The following is a 15,538-nucleotide window of genomic DNA, read 5'->3' on the forward strand; positions in this document are numbered from 1 at the left end:
CAACTAGATTCTCTGTGAGAGCACGTTTAACAAGGCAACTGTGGCCTCCACCAACACAGGCATGCAGCTCTGTCCATGAGCTTATTAAAACACTTGGCCGCAAAATTGCTTCACTTCTTCAGGCACATATCTGACCTTGTACTCATACACAATGAGGCATGCTAACAAACAGACACATACAATATGACAGTCAGCTGATATGGCAGATATCGCAGAAACAGAGGAAAAGACAGAAATGGAGGAAACAAGAGCAGGGACGTGCAGAAGGGGGGGGCTAGAGGGGCTTGAGCACCCGCCCCTTTCCTGATGAGTGCCCAAAGTGCCCTTTTGTTGAGGCAACTTTTAAATTTTTCTTATTTATTTATTTATTTTTTTATGTGTGTACGTGCGGAGTCCTGTCTGTGCCCATCAACAATAATATTTAACTATTAATCATAGTTTTGCTAAATAAAAGGATCTGGCTTGCATCAGTCACATGATCACATTTAACCAATGATCGCCCTCGACGGCAGAACGCGCTGGTTACGAGCCGGGAACGAGCTCACAAAGAGCACGCGCATTTTTTGCGGTCCGGAGCTGTAGGAGAAACACAAGTTAACTCAGAGACACAGACTGATGCCACAAACCCAGTAAGTAGGTGTACAGCGTACACTGTAGTGTGTAGCACACAGGAGTATTAGCTTATTACGTACACGTTGGTAAGCTGTCTTGTTGCAACTGACGAACTGAAACAAATGAGCGTGCTGTGTGTGCAACAGCGCGACAAACATTACCTGTCCTTTTATTAACTGCACAAGCAGTGCTGGTCACAGCTGCTGGCTACCTGTGTAAGGCTGTCATGGGTCTGTAGCTCTGTCACCGTTTTAGGGAACATATTTAGTTTTAAAGTAAGTTTCTGGGCATTTCCTGCCTTTCTGGAGGGATTATATTTCACTAAAAAACGATCTAATATGCATGTCCACATAATAATAATTATAATATATTAAAAAACACACGCTGTATTTTAAAGAACATACATTAAGAAGCAGATTATATTAGATTTATATTTTAAATAAGACAAAAGATTGTATCTCTACAGTTTAAAAATGTAATAAGCTTTGCCCTGCACAGAGTGGATAGTGAAACAAATGGAATCATCATAAATACATTATTTCATATTTAATACTTCCCCCTCCTCATTGCTTTATTATTGTAGCTCTAGTAATAAATAATAATGTAAGGATGCCCATAGTATATACAGTATTCTGAAGAAGGTCTAAAATGTCACTGTGCGTGCATGTGTGTGTTTTATGTATATAGATTTTTTTAAATTATTACTCATGATATAACATTGTGCAGACATGGCTGGTAAGGACATGAGGAGGAAACAGTAGGAGCGTATGAGGCTACTAAAGGCAGTGCTATAACATTTTTCTGTCATCATTTTATTATAGATTAAGTGCAAGAGTTGTTAGGTGTGGATAATTAGATTATAGTTTATTGCAATAGCAAGTTGTGCCTTGTTCTCAGATAGACAGCAAGTGGAGAGTGATATATGAAATGATGGGATGGAAGGAAGAAGAGAAGCAAAGAGTGATTCACAGGCAGAGCCGAGTTTATGTCACAGTTTTTCGTTGCCTTATGGTTCCAAGCGCTGTCACCAATCTTTGCATTTTGTTATTATCTCATGACACTTGTTTAATCAGCTACCATCTCTCCTGTGGACTTTTTAATGTCTACAGTCTCAGATCAACACAGCCCTGCCCTTCCCATATTAGATTCTTGATGAATGTGTGTTGTTGTTATTCAGCATGGTTCAATGTGCCCCTTTTTAACTTTGAGCACCCGCCCCTTTAAACCTCTCTGCACGTCCCTGAACAAGAGAGGCAAAGAGTCATGTTGAAGAGAGGTGGAAGCAGACACGGATAGAGGCAAGATGAGATGATGATGTGATAGCAGAAGAAAAGGGCTTTGTTGAAGAGTAGCCCTTAGCACAAAGCTGTTTTTAGTGTGACTGGAGAAAGCACAAGATGGACAGAATTGTGCTGAGGTACACACACCAAAAAAAAAAAAAAAAGGGTTAATGAAAGAGGCTCTACTTGGTGAGGGCAATAGTCAAGTATGGTCAGTATTGAGTGTGTGTATGATTCGCTTATCTACTGCTCTCACGTTGCCTGTGTTGTGTTTATTTGGCCCGTGCTTATCAGGCTCTGGGGTATGACAACGACAGCAGCAAACACGAGCTACACAAACATACGCATATAATCTAAAGAGGTGGTTTGGTCTGCTCAATGTAGCAAGAGCGGCTTGTGTGAATGAAAATGTTTTTTTTAATCGTACGCCTCAGGCAATCAAATCCAAACTGAAGCTTCAGAATACAAAGTTGAGACCGTGACAAAGTGGCTGGAAATTACTCCACAGATGAACACTGCGGCCTGTTGTCTAAATGAAATCACGATGGCTACCAAAGCAGTATGTCTCCAATGCAGTTCAGGGAATGGCTCTCGAAACATGGGACTCGACCACAATGGAGAGCAGTGTGACTCACCTTGCATCTATAAAAACTGCCCGCACAGTCCTCATGTTCGAAAAAGAAACCCTGAAAAATGTGACACTAAACTGGGGGAAACAACGATTTAAGCTCCAATCAAGCCAAAGTGAATAAAAGTGTTTCCAGTTACGAGAAGTAAAATATGGTACGGTCAGAGAATATGTATAAAAGATTAAGTCAATAAAGTGAAGCCACTGGAGAAATGCTTTAAACCTGCATTCGTTTAATGCCCAGCACAAGAAATACTCCTTTGGTTGCAAACAGACAATACAGACTGTATAGAAAGTCCATACTTCTAGATTGATTTATGACCTAGTTAAAGACTTTCCTAATGAGTTTATAGTTCCAATTTCTACTTCCAAATCTTAATTAAAACAGCACAATGTTCACTGTGTGAGTTATGGTCCCATACAGAAAAATATAGAAGGCAGAGAAGGTTTAGGACAGGGGTCGGCAACCCTAGGCACGCGTGCCACGGCTGGCACGCGAAGGGTTAACTGCACGACCATAGCTGGACTGGCTATCGGGCATACCGGGCGGGCATTTGCTCAGTGGGCCGATGGTGATTTTCCATTTTTATGGGCCGATGATTTTTTATTTTTAGTAACGGTATAAATAATGAAATGTGGTCGATTGGCCAGATGCTGGCCGGTGCGTAAAAAATAACTCAGTTGTTTGGTGGTGGTTATGGCGGAGCTTCCACAGATTCAGTGACATTAGCAAGTGGTGGAGGCCAGCAGGTGGATGAGGGAAAGGGAAGGCAGGAGGAGCAGGGACCCGAGGCGGCCGCCGGTCCGAGTGTCAGGTGAACTGAAATTCAGGTAAGAAGTTATGACCTGCAGTCTATCTGGGTCAGATATAAACCAAGTTTAGATGGAGTTTATTTTTGTTGTGCTGACTTTTTACAGTCAGTTACAATAACTCGTACTGTGTACTAGCCAGCATGATGGAGTTTATACACCTGGGTGGGTGCTATGATTTTACTGATAGTGAACTTTATTTTATTCATAAGGTTAGTTAGTAGAGTTGCCAACCATCCCGTAAAAAGACGAATCGTCCCGCATTCAGAGAAAATATTACGCGTTTCGTATTGAGCTGATAAGGAACACAGTTTGTCCCGTACTTCAGCTAGAATGAAAAAAAAAAAAAACACACAAAGCTGGATTTATTCTGTCGTTACGCTGCACAGCTGCCTCTTCTTCTCTCATTCTCTCCCCCTCCCTCTCCTGTTGCTACTTCAATCATGAAACTGATCAATGATCAGCTGATCGGCTTTTCTCTCTTGTTTGTTTATCGCCCACTTTGCACCAGAAAGAGGAAACCGCCGGATGTCGTGTTAAACAACAGCAGCATGTTTAAGCTTGATCAGCTGTTGTTAGAATTTACTTAATATTAATTTCCAGTATCAGCTGATGTTTGCTGGAGCCACAGCTGTTAAAGCTGCTGGTCATGATGTCGGTTTGGTTATCAGGTGAGAGGGAAACATGAAGATGAAACCAGGAGATGTCCTTACTGAATCATCAGAGCTGAACAGGTGATGGAGAAACAGGTTTACCTTTTAGGTGACATGAATGAGTTGAAGGGAAGTTATAAGGGAAGGAAGAAATACACGGATACATCCGTAGATTCGAGACAGAATTCACAATGTGTTTTTGGGACTTTCAGGTGTATGGACCAATGTTTTATTTTCTGTTCAAACCAGAAAGTTTTAATGAGCAGCTAGACTTGTCTCGCATTAACTGGCTGAGTTAATGCCAGTTAATGCAACATCGAAGCAGCTGGAATCCATAGCTGTGCGTGTTCATGGAGCTTGCATTTTCACCTGCTGGACATCACTACCTGACAAGTTTAACTGTCTTCAAAACAATGCAGAGGCCTAATTGACAGTATTTGGTTCTACATATCTGTGTGAGCAGACTTTCTCTCACATGAGTGTCCTCAGGCCATCTGAATGCTGGACGCTCAGAGACCTGTGTCTCTGAGTGGGAGACCAGAGATCAGAGTGTATTAACAAACATGCCATATTGGCTCAGTTTATTTTTCTTATCATTGTTGTGAGGAGACCATAAATAGCATTTGCACTTTCTGTTGTACAGTTCATTTGCTGTTATGGAGTTCTTGTTATGGATAAAAAGTGTCTTTTTATTTTTTTTGTTGAAAATAGCTGATAGCTATTCGCTGCCAACATCTGCAAACAAATATAATTCTATAAAGTGGTTCTATATAGTATGCAACTGTTAATATAGAGCGTTATTAAATTTATTGCTAATACAATCATATGGCAGACTGACTTCTGAGGAAATTTTAGATGGCACTCATCATCAGAAAGGTTGCCTACTCCTGATTTAGGATATGGCTACACAGAGGTTGATAAATGGCCATTGTATGAGCATGCTGTGTCCTCTTTTTCTGAGATCTACTCACTCATTACACCCAGCTTTGAAAACAAACAAATAAATAAATGAAGTGTTCAAGTTGAGGCTTCAAAATGGGACTTCCCAACCCAATGTGTAACATTGTGGCCATCTTTTAAACACAAACTATAGTTTCAGGTGCTGGTTTAGCTCAGTGCGTGCGCAGACAACCACAGGCCGAACGGCTGAGAGTGGCAGGCCCGGGTTCTAGTCTGACCCTTTACCACATGTCTTCCCCCTTCTATCTCTGCCCCCGCTTTCCTGTCCTTTCTTCACTGTGCCTCTCAAATAAAGCTGAAAAAAGGCCAAACACAAACTATAGTTTAACTTGAGGTGAACATCTTTTAGGTGAAAAATGGTAAAAGGTTAACTTGTGTGAGAGTGATAAAAATCCACACTTACAGATGAATGTACGATACGAGACAACAATGCCCCGACACTAATTTCCACGTTTAACAAATTATTCTGATCATGTAAACACAGGTACAATATACGTCCTACTAGTTTTTACCTCTGAAATCTCAGATCTACTTGGAATATTTTTTCAGCAATGTGAAGCGATCCTATGCAAGTAACCCTCATTACAAGGACTTGAGTCTACAAATTGAGGCCAAGACTCTCATTAAAACTCTCATATTCACGTCTACTTGCCATCAGTGTAACAACTTTACATATTTAAATGCACTTATATCGGGTAGCTTTGACACTTCGTACAGCCTTCCTGATCTATTACTGGAGAATTATGCTACTGTTACTGAAGTCCTTCGTTTTTATGTAAAATTAACCATCTAGCCTCAAAATAATGTGGTGTGTCACAAGGCATGTGAGTGTGCCAGGCTGTATGACAAAGCCTTAATGTTTTTAAAAGCATGCACTAACCAACACACACATATCATACTGATAAAACTAAGCAATGTTTAACAGCAGTGCTGGGTGACAAGAAATGCATCTCTACACATTCTACAGAGCAGGTTTAGCTTGCTCTCATACACAGAGTAAACAAACACACACACGTAAAGTAATAAGTGGCTTTATTACTGGAAATGAGGATGGAAAATGTTGCAGGCCTGAGAAAAAAAAAAGGAGGACATCAGACACAGGAAGCTGTTGGCTCTCTGGCTCAATACTTTACTACTTCTTTCTACCTGTGGAACTGTCTGCTTGGTCCTTCACCCAACGTCCCATCTGTCTTCTCTTCAGATAAATACTTTATGACCTGTTTGTTCAGCTGTCTTCACTGGTCATCACATTTACAGCTTACATTTACTACGGTTTTTTTAAACACTCAATAGGAGATTCTTAGAAAGACAATCAAACACACAAACTCAATTCGTCCCAAAGGGAAAAGCCATGAAATCCAAGGTTAAACCTACAAAATCTAAGACATGCCCCATGAGAGTTCTAGCTAGGGATACAGAAGGGCAAAAACACAGAGAGGGAAAGACAGAGAAGGAAAGGAAACATGGCAGAGGGTATGTAGACAAAACAGAAAAAAGCCCTCAATTTCCTAAACGTCCCTACACTTGTATTCTCTTCCATCACAGAGCCGGACCACAGACGAATCCAGCCCTGTCACACAAAGAGAGCGGTAAATGCACCCACAATTTCATACCACCTAAGGACATTGTTGTGATGCTAGTAAAAGCCAAGCCTCACCCAGTAAAACACATCCCATTCTCTGTAATAGAGAACTATGTAAACCCATGCAAAGGCCTTTCTACAGTCTGTGCTATTCAAAGCTATCAATGTGGGCTGTTGATAAGAAAATGCAAAGTGGGTCACCTTTAACTCCAGGCTCCTTGTGTAAACAGTACAGGAAGCTGCTTGGGACTCTCCTAATCACTCTCTAAACAGAGCCAGGTGCTGTTGCCACAGACAAACTGTCACCAACACTCTGCTCAACACAGCTGCTGTCTAGCCCCCAGACACTCACAGCACTGCAGGCTACCACAGCATGACAAACAGCACAACGACACCTGAAAACATGCCAACCTCGTATAAGTGCTCTCGCAGCATAAAGCTTCAAGAACTTTTAAATGGCAGATTACGACTGAAAAAAATTCTGTTCCTCAGAGCAAGATTTGCATAAGTAATCTCCTACTCTTATCATGTGCTGAACCATCAGAGACATGTAAGTCTGTGACAAGAGAGGATAAATCCAACCAAAGTCAGCTAACTCACTTCTGCCAACAACACTATATTTGTTCCTCTTAGTATATATAATATCTTGCTAAGACTTAATTTTCACAAACTGTGGTAGACAAACAAAGAACACTTTTTAGTGTCTCAAAACATTACTGGGCAATCAAAAGGTTTCTGTTAATCACTCCGAAAGGTAATGCTTCATTTAAAACAAGCAGAAAATAATCATTATCAGCAGGTGCTTGTTCGCTTAAACTAGGCCAGGCACAGTAGAGGTTTTCCTGATGAGGAAACAAATTGCATCACATAGAGAAGTTGCATTACAGTTAAACATAAGTAGGTGATTTAATACTCCTTGATGGCTGATGATCAAAAAAAAAAAAAAAAGACTGTAGACGAGATCAGGCAGACAGGCAAAAACTGAATGCTATTAATGCAGAAAACTCAACTACTATCACAACCAGCAGAGTGTTTCATAGGTGCAAAGTTATTATCTTAAGTTCACCAAACAAAAGAGCCATCACAATTGCATAGTTGTGGTAAAAACAACAGGTACATTCATGCAGCAGCCAGGTTTTTATCCACCTTAAGTATGAACCAAGCAAACTGCACCGCCCCACCTCCATCTAGTTTGTTATGCAAAAAGGAGCTGAAAATGCTTTTCCAGTTTTCAGAAGTGCAGTCAGCAAATTATACATGAATACTAAAATACCAAAACTGTGCATCTGTGTCCTGCATGTCTATGTAGTTTTTATCAATAATGTTGGATTATTAATTACAACCTGGTTAAATTTAGATAACCCTAACCCTGCCCTCTCTATTAGCAATGACTGATCCTAACCCAGCAGCCTTGTGACATGATCACTGTTCTGTTTATATATATATTAATGTGCTGTAGTGGGGAAAAACAGACATGAAAATAAAACCCCTAACAATTCTGTGACATCACTACTTCAGGCTTTATTTTAAGAGCACACAATTTGCAGTCCCATTGTAATAACAGAGATCCCTAAATAAATTAAAAGCAAGATTAGAAACTGCTTCTCCAGCTGAATGACAGGTTTTATAAGATGGAGAAAACACAGGACATCATCCATTCTGCTCTCAATCTACATCCACATGAATGAGTTTCATTTTAAAATGAAAAAAAATCTCTATCCGAATGAACATGTTAGCATGAAAACATATACTGGAGTTGTCGCAAAGCAAATATGACACGATGGGAAAGGAGTACCCGTGAAATAAAAATAAAATGGCACAAAGTGACCTAGCTAGATGGTTTTGGCTTCATTTATGTGTCTGATAATACCCATCAGGAAATGAAAGTAGCAGTTTGTGTCACTGGTTCCAACATTATTCCATTTAAGTTTAAATGTAAATTTAAATGTAGCCAAAGTTACTGTTTTTGAATTGAATTAAAACTTAATAATCTGTCTGTATCCTCAATTTTTTACATCTAATAAACATTTGGTGATTACGAACAGTTAATTAAAAGACATATTGTGCTGAAAGGCATAACATCAGAGGGAGTGAGAGCTGAATCTGTGAAAGCAGTCTAATTTGGACTGGTTAAATGGCAGGTTGAGCATGTGTTCATGCGGAGGATTTCCTGTATGAAACACAAATTAGTGAAGTGGTGACACCGGCTATCATCAGAGGTAAAAGATGGCAGTTGTAGGCTCACGTTAACCGCACTTGAGGAGAACTCCTAAAAGCACCTGGCCTGCAACCACATATCTAGCATATGGCTTAATCTGGATCAATATCTTGACTAAATACACAGTGAATGACAACCGTAAGATACATTTACATGATTTCTTTTGATAGGAGTGAAACTAATAGTGTCTGTGATAACCAAAATACCTGGGATGACACCATTTCCTGTTCTATTCTAGTGCCAACTGATGTGCCCCCCCCTCATTTACTTTTAATTGTCCTACACTGTATTTTTTTGCCCTTTACCCTACTGTAAGCCATTTCTGGCTCTATTCTGAGAAGCCGGACTGTTTCCCATGTCAGTTACAATAAGTAATGGATTAAACACCTCGGAGTTATGCCAAAAATGTCAGAACAAAGTCATGACAGAGGGATAGCCATGTAGCAATGAATGACCTATCTCCACCACCAGTCAGCAGCTGTTAAAAAGAAAGCAGGAGGTCAGATTCCCTGCTCTTGCAGTTATGGCAAAGCTTATCAGCAGCAGCTAAAACACACAACAAGGCTCCTTCTGGCTACAGATAAACTCAACCCGCCGCACGGTGCGTGCAGTAAAGCCTGTTGCTTCACCGCTGTGTTTGCTGGCCGTGTTTTAAACCCAGGTTGTGTGACGAGACTAACGAGCGGTGTGTGCGTCTGTTTCAGTGTGTTCCCCACAGAAGAAAGAAAGAAAGAAAGAAAGAAAGTGAAGGAGCGCGTGGGATGTGGTTCAAGACGGTCCACCTGCCACGCGCACGCGTACAAACACGTACAGGGAGAGATCCTCCAACCCGACAGCACCAAATGGTCAAGATGCGTTAGCAGTCACATTTAGAGGAAATGCCCCGAGAAGCAACACAGAAAAGACAACTGCGAAGGAGCCAAACGAACTGAAGACTGCGGATTAACAACAAAGTAAATCCATCAATACAGTTTTAAACAGGCTAAAGAGTCCGTGTCAAAAGGGTCTAAAGTGAGCGTAAATGGCTTAACGCAGAAACCCCGAGCTATGCTTTAATGGGCTAATAACAACAGTGAACCGGTAACAACGTTACAAGAAGTTCATTTGAGGGGGTGGGGGGTCGGCCGCTTTTCTTTAGACCTTCGGGTAATCTGCATTTTAAAACACGATTATATTAAAGTCCTTAATAACAAGTGAGTAACGATATATAAATACTGAGCGATATTAAGGGCTAGATGGCCGCGTGAGCGCACCGGAGCGGCTCATTTTCTTTCTCTTTCTGTTGCACTCACTCTCTCTTGTCTCTTTTTCACACATTAGCACGCACACACAAAAGCACGCGCGCGCACACCAGCGAGGGCTACACACACACACACACACACACACACACACACACACACACACACACACACACACACACACATAAGGGCTCGGCACCGACCTTCGAAAAATAAAATGAAATAACTAGCACCCGTTTCCTCGATATAGTAACGACTTCCTCAACAAACCCTCGCCGTATGTTCGCTCGTATACACAAACAACCTCCAGGTTTGAAAACAGATTCACAAAAAAAAAAATCACTCACCGCAAACAAGTATGGGCTATTCCAGTGTTTATAAATTGGTTTAAAAAAGGTTTAAAAAAAATCTCCTTCCGTTAGCGGTGAAAGCGTTGATCCATCCTCCGTCGAGAACAGAGACCGTGCACTTTTGTTGTCACGCAGGAAGCTCCGACGCCTAGCGAGGCCACAGCGACGGAGCACAGCAGAGCAGAGCGCCGGAGAGAGGAGGAGAGAGGCGGCCGGCTGCCGGGAGCCGAGAGGTGGAGCTTCCGCCCCGGCGGGGGCCGGACCACAGGCACACAGAAAGACTGGCAAGGCGGAGGGGGGCGGGGGGTAGAAGCACCTGCTCCCTCCCCGTCACGCCCCCAGTCAACAGGGCTGACCTCGCATAGTCATCCCAGAGGGACAAGAATGCACGTTAAAGGCTTCACCAGGAGGGTTAGACTACTTCCTGATCAGTTAAAATTAAATTCGCACTAAGTTATCCTGTGATTTAAATTTCTGTTTCGTATGTACGCATGCGTATGTATACTAATATCTAATCTTAGTATTAGTACCTTGAATAGTATCTTACGAAATACACTGATACAAAATAGATCACTTAATTTAATCACATAATCCAATAAAAACAGATATCATTGCTCTTTTGTTTTGCTAATTACCACTACAGCGTGACAACACAGGGTACAGTACTCTTTTGCACACATCTCTGTTTCAAATCTCCATATTTTGTCTCATTTTCTGTCTTCATTTATTTATTTGTATTTATATATTCCATTTCTATTGTATATATTAATCGGCATCTGTGGGTGGACCGCAAAGAAAGAATTTCATTGCACAGAGAAATGCCTTTTCTCTTGTGACACATGACAATAAACACTTTGAATCTTGAATCTTCAAAGTAGGTAATTTAAAAATGAAAGTAATTCCAGCAAATGTCCACAAGGGGACAGCCGACCACAAAAAGCACACAGAAGCCTTTGCTAAAAAAAAAAAAAAGCCTTTACCCCCGTCTGGCTTATCAATGGTTTTACTGTGGATTAGATACCAGCGACTGCACAGGCTGTAAAATCAAAGCCAAACTTGTAAACAGTAAAGACAGGGTGTTCTCGTGATGCCAAGGATGAAACTGAGGATTAAGCAGGTGATGGCTGGGGAGGGGAGAGGTCTGAGGGCCTTTTGTACTTTGTGGTGTACACTGCTAATTTAGGGATGCACTGGATCAAATGTAAGCTTAATTCCGTATAGCTCATTTGTGCGTACTATTAAACGGTAAAGCACAGCAGAAAAAAAGCACTACCCAACACGCATGGCGTGCTCTGTCAGGCAGCATAACCCTCCTCTATGAGTGAGCGCATTTGTGCACCACATGTCACGTCTTTCATCCATGTGATAGTGTATCATTCGCCTCTACTTGACCTGTAAGAGAGAGTGAGAGAGCAGGTAGACAACAATGCCGCACGGAGACTTCAGCCTTTGATGTACCTCCTGTCTGTTCAGCTCAGCTCTGCAGACAGTATAAGGATCTCCTTTTCTGTTTAATTTGTCAAATAGACATTTGGGCATTAAAATCTATTTGCTGACTCAAAATGTTCAGTCAGTTAGTATTTTTTATGGTCTTTTTTTCAATCACTAATCACATATTAGCTATTAGACTTTAGTAATTTATTGTGATTAGTCATTGTTGAAAATGAATGAGTCATTATTAGAAGATAATCTCTGGCATCACAGTATTTGAAATATTCATAAATATGTTTTGTTCTATAACAAGCATCAGTGTGACTGCATTAATCAGTGAGAGAACAAAAGGATAATCTAATACATTTGAGAGAAAAAAAAAACGTTTCTTAATTCCTTTAGTCACAGGCCAACGTATTAGAAGCATGCAGAGCCTCATTTTGATGCGCAGTTTAGGAAACTATGTGATTTTACATATACACGAGTTGGAAATGTAGCTTTTTTTGTGCCTCTTTCCGACCCACTGCATATTAATACAAAGCTGCAGTATTTAGCACACAGTGTAATTAACTTGTGTCCAAAAGAGTGTGAAAACAACTTCAAAACGCCTGCGCCATGTAAAACCTCCACCAAGTGGTTAAACGTTTATGTTTTCATCCACAGTGTCGGGTGTACACGAATACTTTTCAACGAACACACATTTGCCTTTTCTTAATTGCTACATCTCTCTCAGCTGTAGGTGTACTGCCGTGTAACTATGGGAGTCTGCAGGGCATTTCTGTTCTCCTCCTCCTTTCCTCTTTCACCAGCCTTTCTTCTTAACCTCCTGCACCTTCCTCCTTTGATACTAAACATCCCCCATTCCTACCATCCCTCATTGATTTGACTACTTGCCAGTTCACATACTCGCTCCTAACATCGCCTCCTCCTCCTCCACTTCTTCATTTTCTCTACAGCCTTTACTCTCCTATGCATTACTTCTCCTGTTTCTCCTCTCTCTGGCTCCCCATTTTGCTTTCTCTCTCTTGCTCTCTCCGCCTCCCTCTCTCACTTGCTCTCTCAGCAGCAGACCTGGCCTTAGGCATCGTTAGCTTAATTTAATAAAGGGGCTTAAGCTTTTGAGAGGCTTTTGAAGGATCTGACTGCTGTTCATTCATTACAATCTATCAGCCACAAGAGACACAGCCTTGTTGCATGGCTGAGAAAGGGATCGAGTGTGTGTATGTCTGTGTGTGTGTGTGTGAACATGTGTGAGTATGCCGGTAAGGTTGTAATAACATTTGCTGTAATTATTAGAGCTATGATGGAGTCACACACCTTGTGAACTCTCAATTCACTTCTGGTCTACATCGTAAAGTGCCTGCCTGTATGCATATGTATGGTGGAGAGTGGCGTCTGGTCAAAGAGCTGCCTACCACTACAAATGCATGCACGCTTTCCTTCCCTTCGGCATCTTAAAAAAAATAAATCTTCACCTCCTTTTTGAACTCCCTCAGTTCTACCAAACGACAAACGCCACAGATTCCCCCCCACCTCCTACTTCACCTCCATCAAGCTGACGACAAGTGGCAGCTCTTTTAGACTTCACCATAGGGAGACACAGTCAGAGTGGACGGGTTGGAAAAGACTTCAGCCACCCCTGTGGACATTGTGCCTGGGTCCCTTTTTTTAACACTGAGCTTAATATCCAGACTATACTAGGCTTTGCCTCCTACCTCCATCACCCACACAAAACCTTAGCAAAGCAGCGATCTCAGCAAGCACAAAGGATTCAGGAGAAAAAAAAATCATCAGGCTTTGCATATGTCTGTGCATGTACAGACATATGTACATTTGTGCCTGTGTGTGAGAGAGCGAGAGCTGGAGGGCATATGCTGTACCTCTGGGGTGTGTGTTCCACATTCTTCCAAGCCAGATATTAAATTAAGGCGAGAGATGTAATTAACATGCAGATCAGATGCCACACTGAGGACAGAAGGGGTCTTCAGTCAGTGACATGTTAGACAAGAAAGAGAGAGTGATGGATGGAATGACAGATAAAAAAAGAGGGAGAAATACAACATGTCCCACATTATTTTCTTCAGTTACTGACCTGCTGTCAGTACTGCATCACCAGAAAAACAGAAAGAAAGTAGATAGCTGCAATTAATGATTAGATTACCAAGTAAGTATTTTCTTCATTAACTGAATAACTGGTTGCTCTGTAACAGCATTTCAACAATTTGCAAATTATTCGGCAATTATGTTTTTAGGCAAATCAATTAAGGGAGTAGAGATTTCAGCCATTTTACCTTTATTTATATGTAGATATACCATGTGTTGTACAATAATACAAGATAAAATTGAAGTTTTACTCCAAACAGTATATAATATTGTAAAAAAAAATAATTAAAAAGCACAGTATTAGACATTTCTTCTTCTTCCTCTTCTCTAAATAAAAAAATAAAAAAAGGCTTTCAGACCAACTTTCAAACAGCACAAATCTAAACTGCTTGCATGTTATAACATGCTGATGTAGGCTGTTGCTATGTACAGTTGATCAAATAAAAGTCTTGGAATCAGTGCTGCAAAAACATGGAAAAATAAACAACCAAATGAAATGCTGAGAATAGCAATAAACTGTCATGTTGCGGTAAGAAAACTGTGACCTCATGCATTATACGTCACTTTATGTACTGTCCTGTCTTGAGGGTGAGGCAAATCTCTGTATATGGCGCTCTCCATCACTACTGGGGTACATCTGAGTGAAACCACAAGTAATACTGGCATAGAAGTAGTCCAATATGAAGCCAGCATGTGACTGAATAGTGCTTTAGATACAACTAAAAAGCACAACTGATTTCTAATATGCCAGCAACATACAGCTGTTTTTTGCTGACCTTGCCTAAACCAGACCCCAGTCTCGTAAAGTATTTCCACTCATGCATATACTTTGGTCAATAATAAATGCAAGGGAAAGGCCGTCTTTAACCCTGTGCATGCTGGAGAAGACTTTAATGAGATTAGGGGAGGGATGCACAGCAGTCTCTTTTACATTTGCTTTACGTGGCTGTAAATATGCTGCTTATCTGCTCTGCCCCTTATCATACATACATGCAGGCAGTGTGCATGTATGCAGTTCCACAGGCTCACTCTTAGCACACAGAGAAGACAGGGGAAAAAAATGAAAAACTAAGGAATACATTTCTATATGTTGAAGAGACGTCGATTCAAACAGGAAGTAGGGAGGTGGTGTGTGGAGCGAGCATGCTCTGCTGTGTTCCCTCCTCACTCCCCTTCTCTGTGGGTGTCTGTATGTGTGTGTGAGAGCAACAGGGGAGTGTGGTGAGGCCTATTAACAGACGAAGTGGTAATAGGCAGGGGGAGCCAGGATGTGTCTAAGCCACTGACCTGCCCATTAGCTCTCTCCACTCCGCTAAGCCCTCACATCGATCACCCAGCCACACATCATTGATCTGGAAAACCAGGCACGAGCGCACCACTCAGACATACCCTCCGTTTCTCAAGCCTCTCTTTTGCGCTGTGTGTGTGTGTGTGTGTGTGTGTGTGTATGAAGAAGAGAGACGGATGATGCGTCTGCATGTGTGGGAGGGGGTTGTAAATGTGTGTGACTTTCTACATGTGCACTAACCCGTGTGCTCTTGTGTGGTTTATCTTTATGGATGTTAGACAAGCCCCCGGGTCTGGGTGGACATACACATTCACAGACACCTTTCATTAAACATGCAAAAGGGCAAAGGAATTTAAAAGCCTGCTGTTATATCATTCTTCCAATT

At 41.4% G+C, this 15,538-nt stretch overlaps 1 protein-coding gene across 3 annotated transcripts in view; it reads right to left on the reverse strand.

Annotated features, from left to right (window-relative positions):
- The window catches only part of gse1b (Gse1 coiled-coil protein b), a 181,293-nt gene that overhangs the window by 33,740 nt on the left and 132,015 nt on the right, over positions 1-15,538 (reverse strand). Inside the window, exon 1 of one of the 3 annotated variants that reach the window (XM_026169783.2) lies at positions 10,329-10,614. The exons of the other annotated variants lie outside the window; for them this stretch is intronic. The gene's annotated coding sequence lies outside the window, so the exon portion shown is untranslated. Of the gene's footprint in view, positions 1-10,328; positions 10,615-15,538 lie in introns of those variants that run through there. 3 annotated transcript variants of the gene reach the window in all.

This window comes from Astatotilapia calliptera, chromosome 1 (genome assembly GCF_964374335.1).
Source record: "Astatotilapia calliptera chromosome 1, fAstCal68.1, whole genome shotgun sequence".
Classification (NCBI taxonomy): domain Eukaryota; kingdom Metazoa; phylum Chordata; class Actinopteri; order Cichliformes; family Cichlidae; genus Astatotilapia; species Astatotilapia calliptera.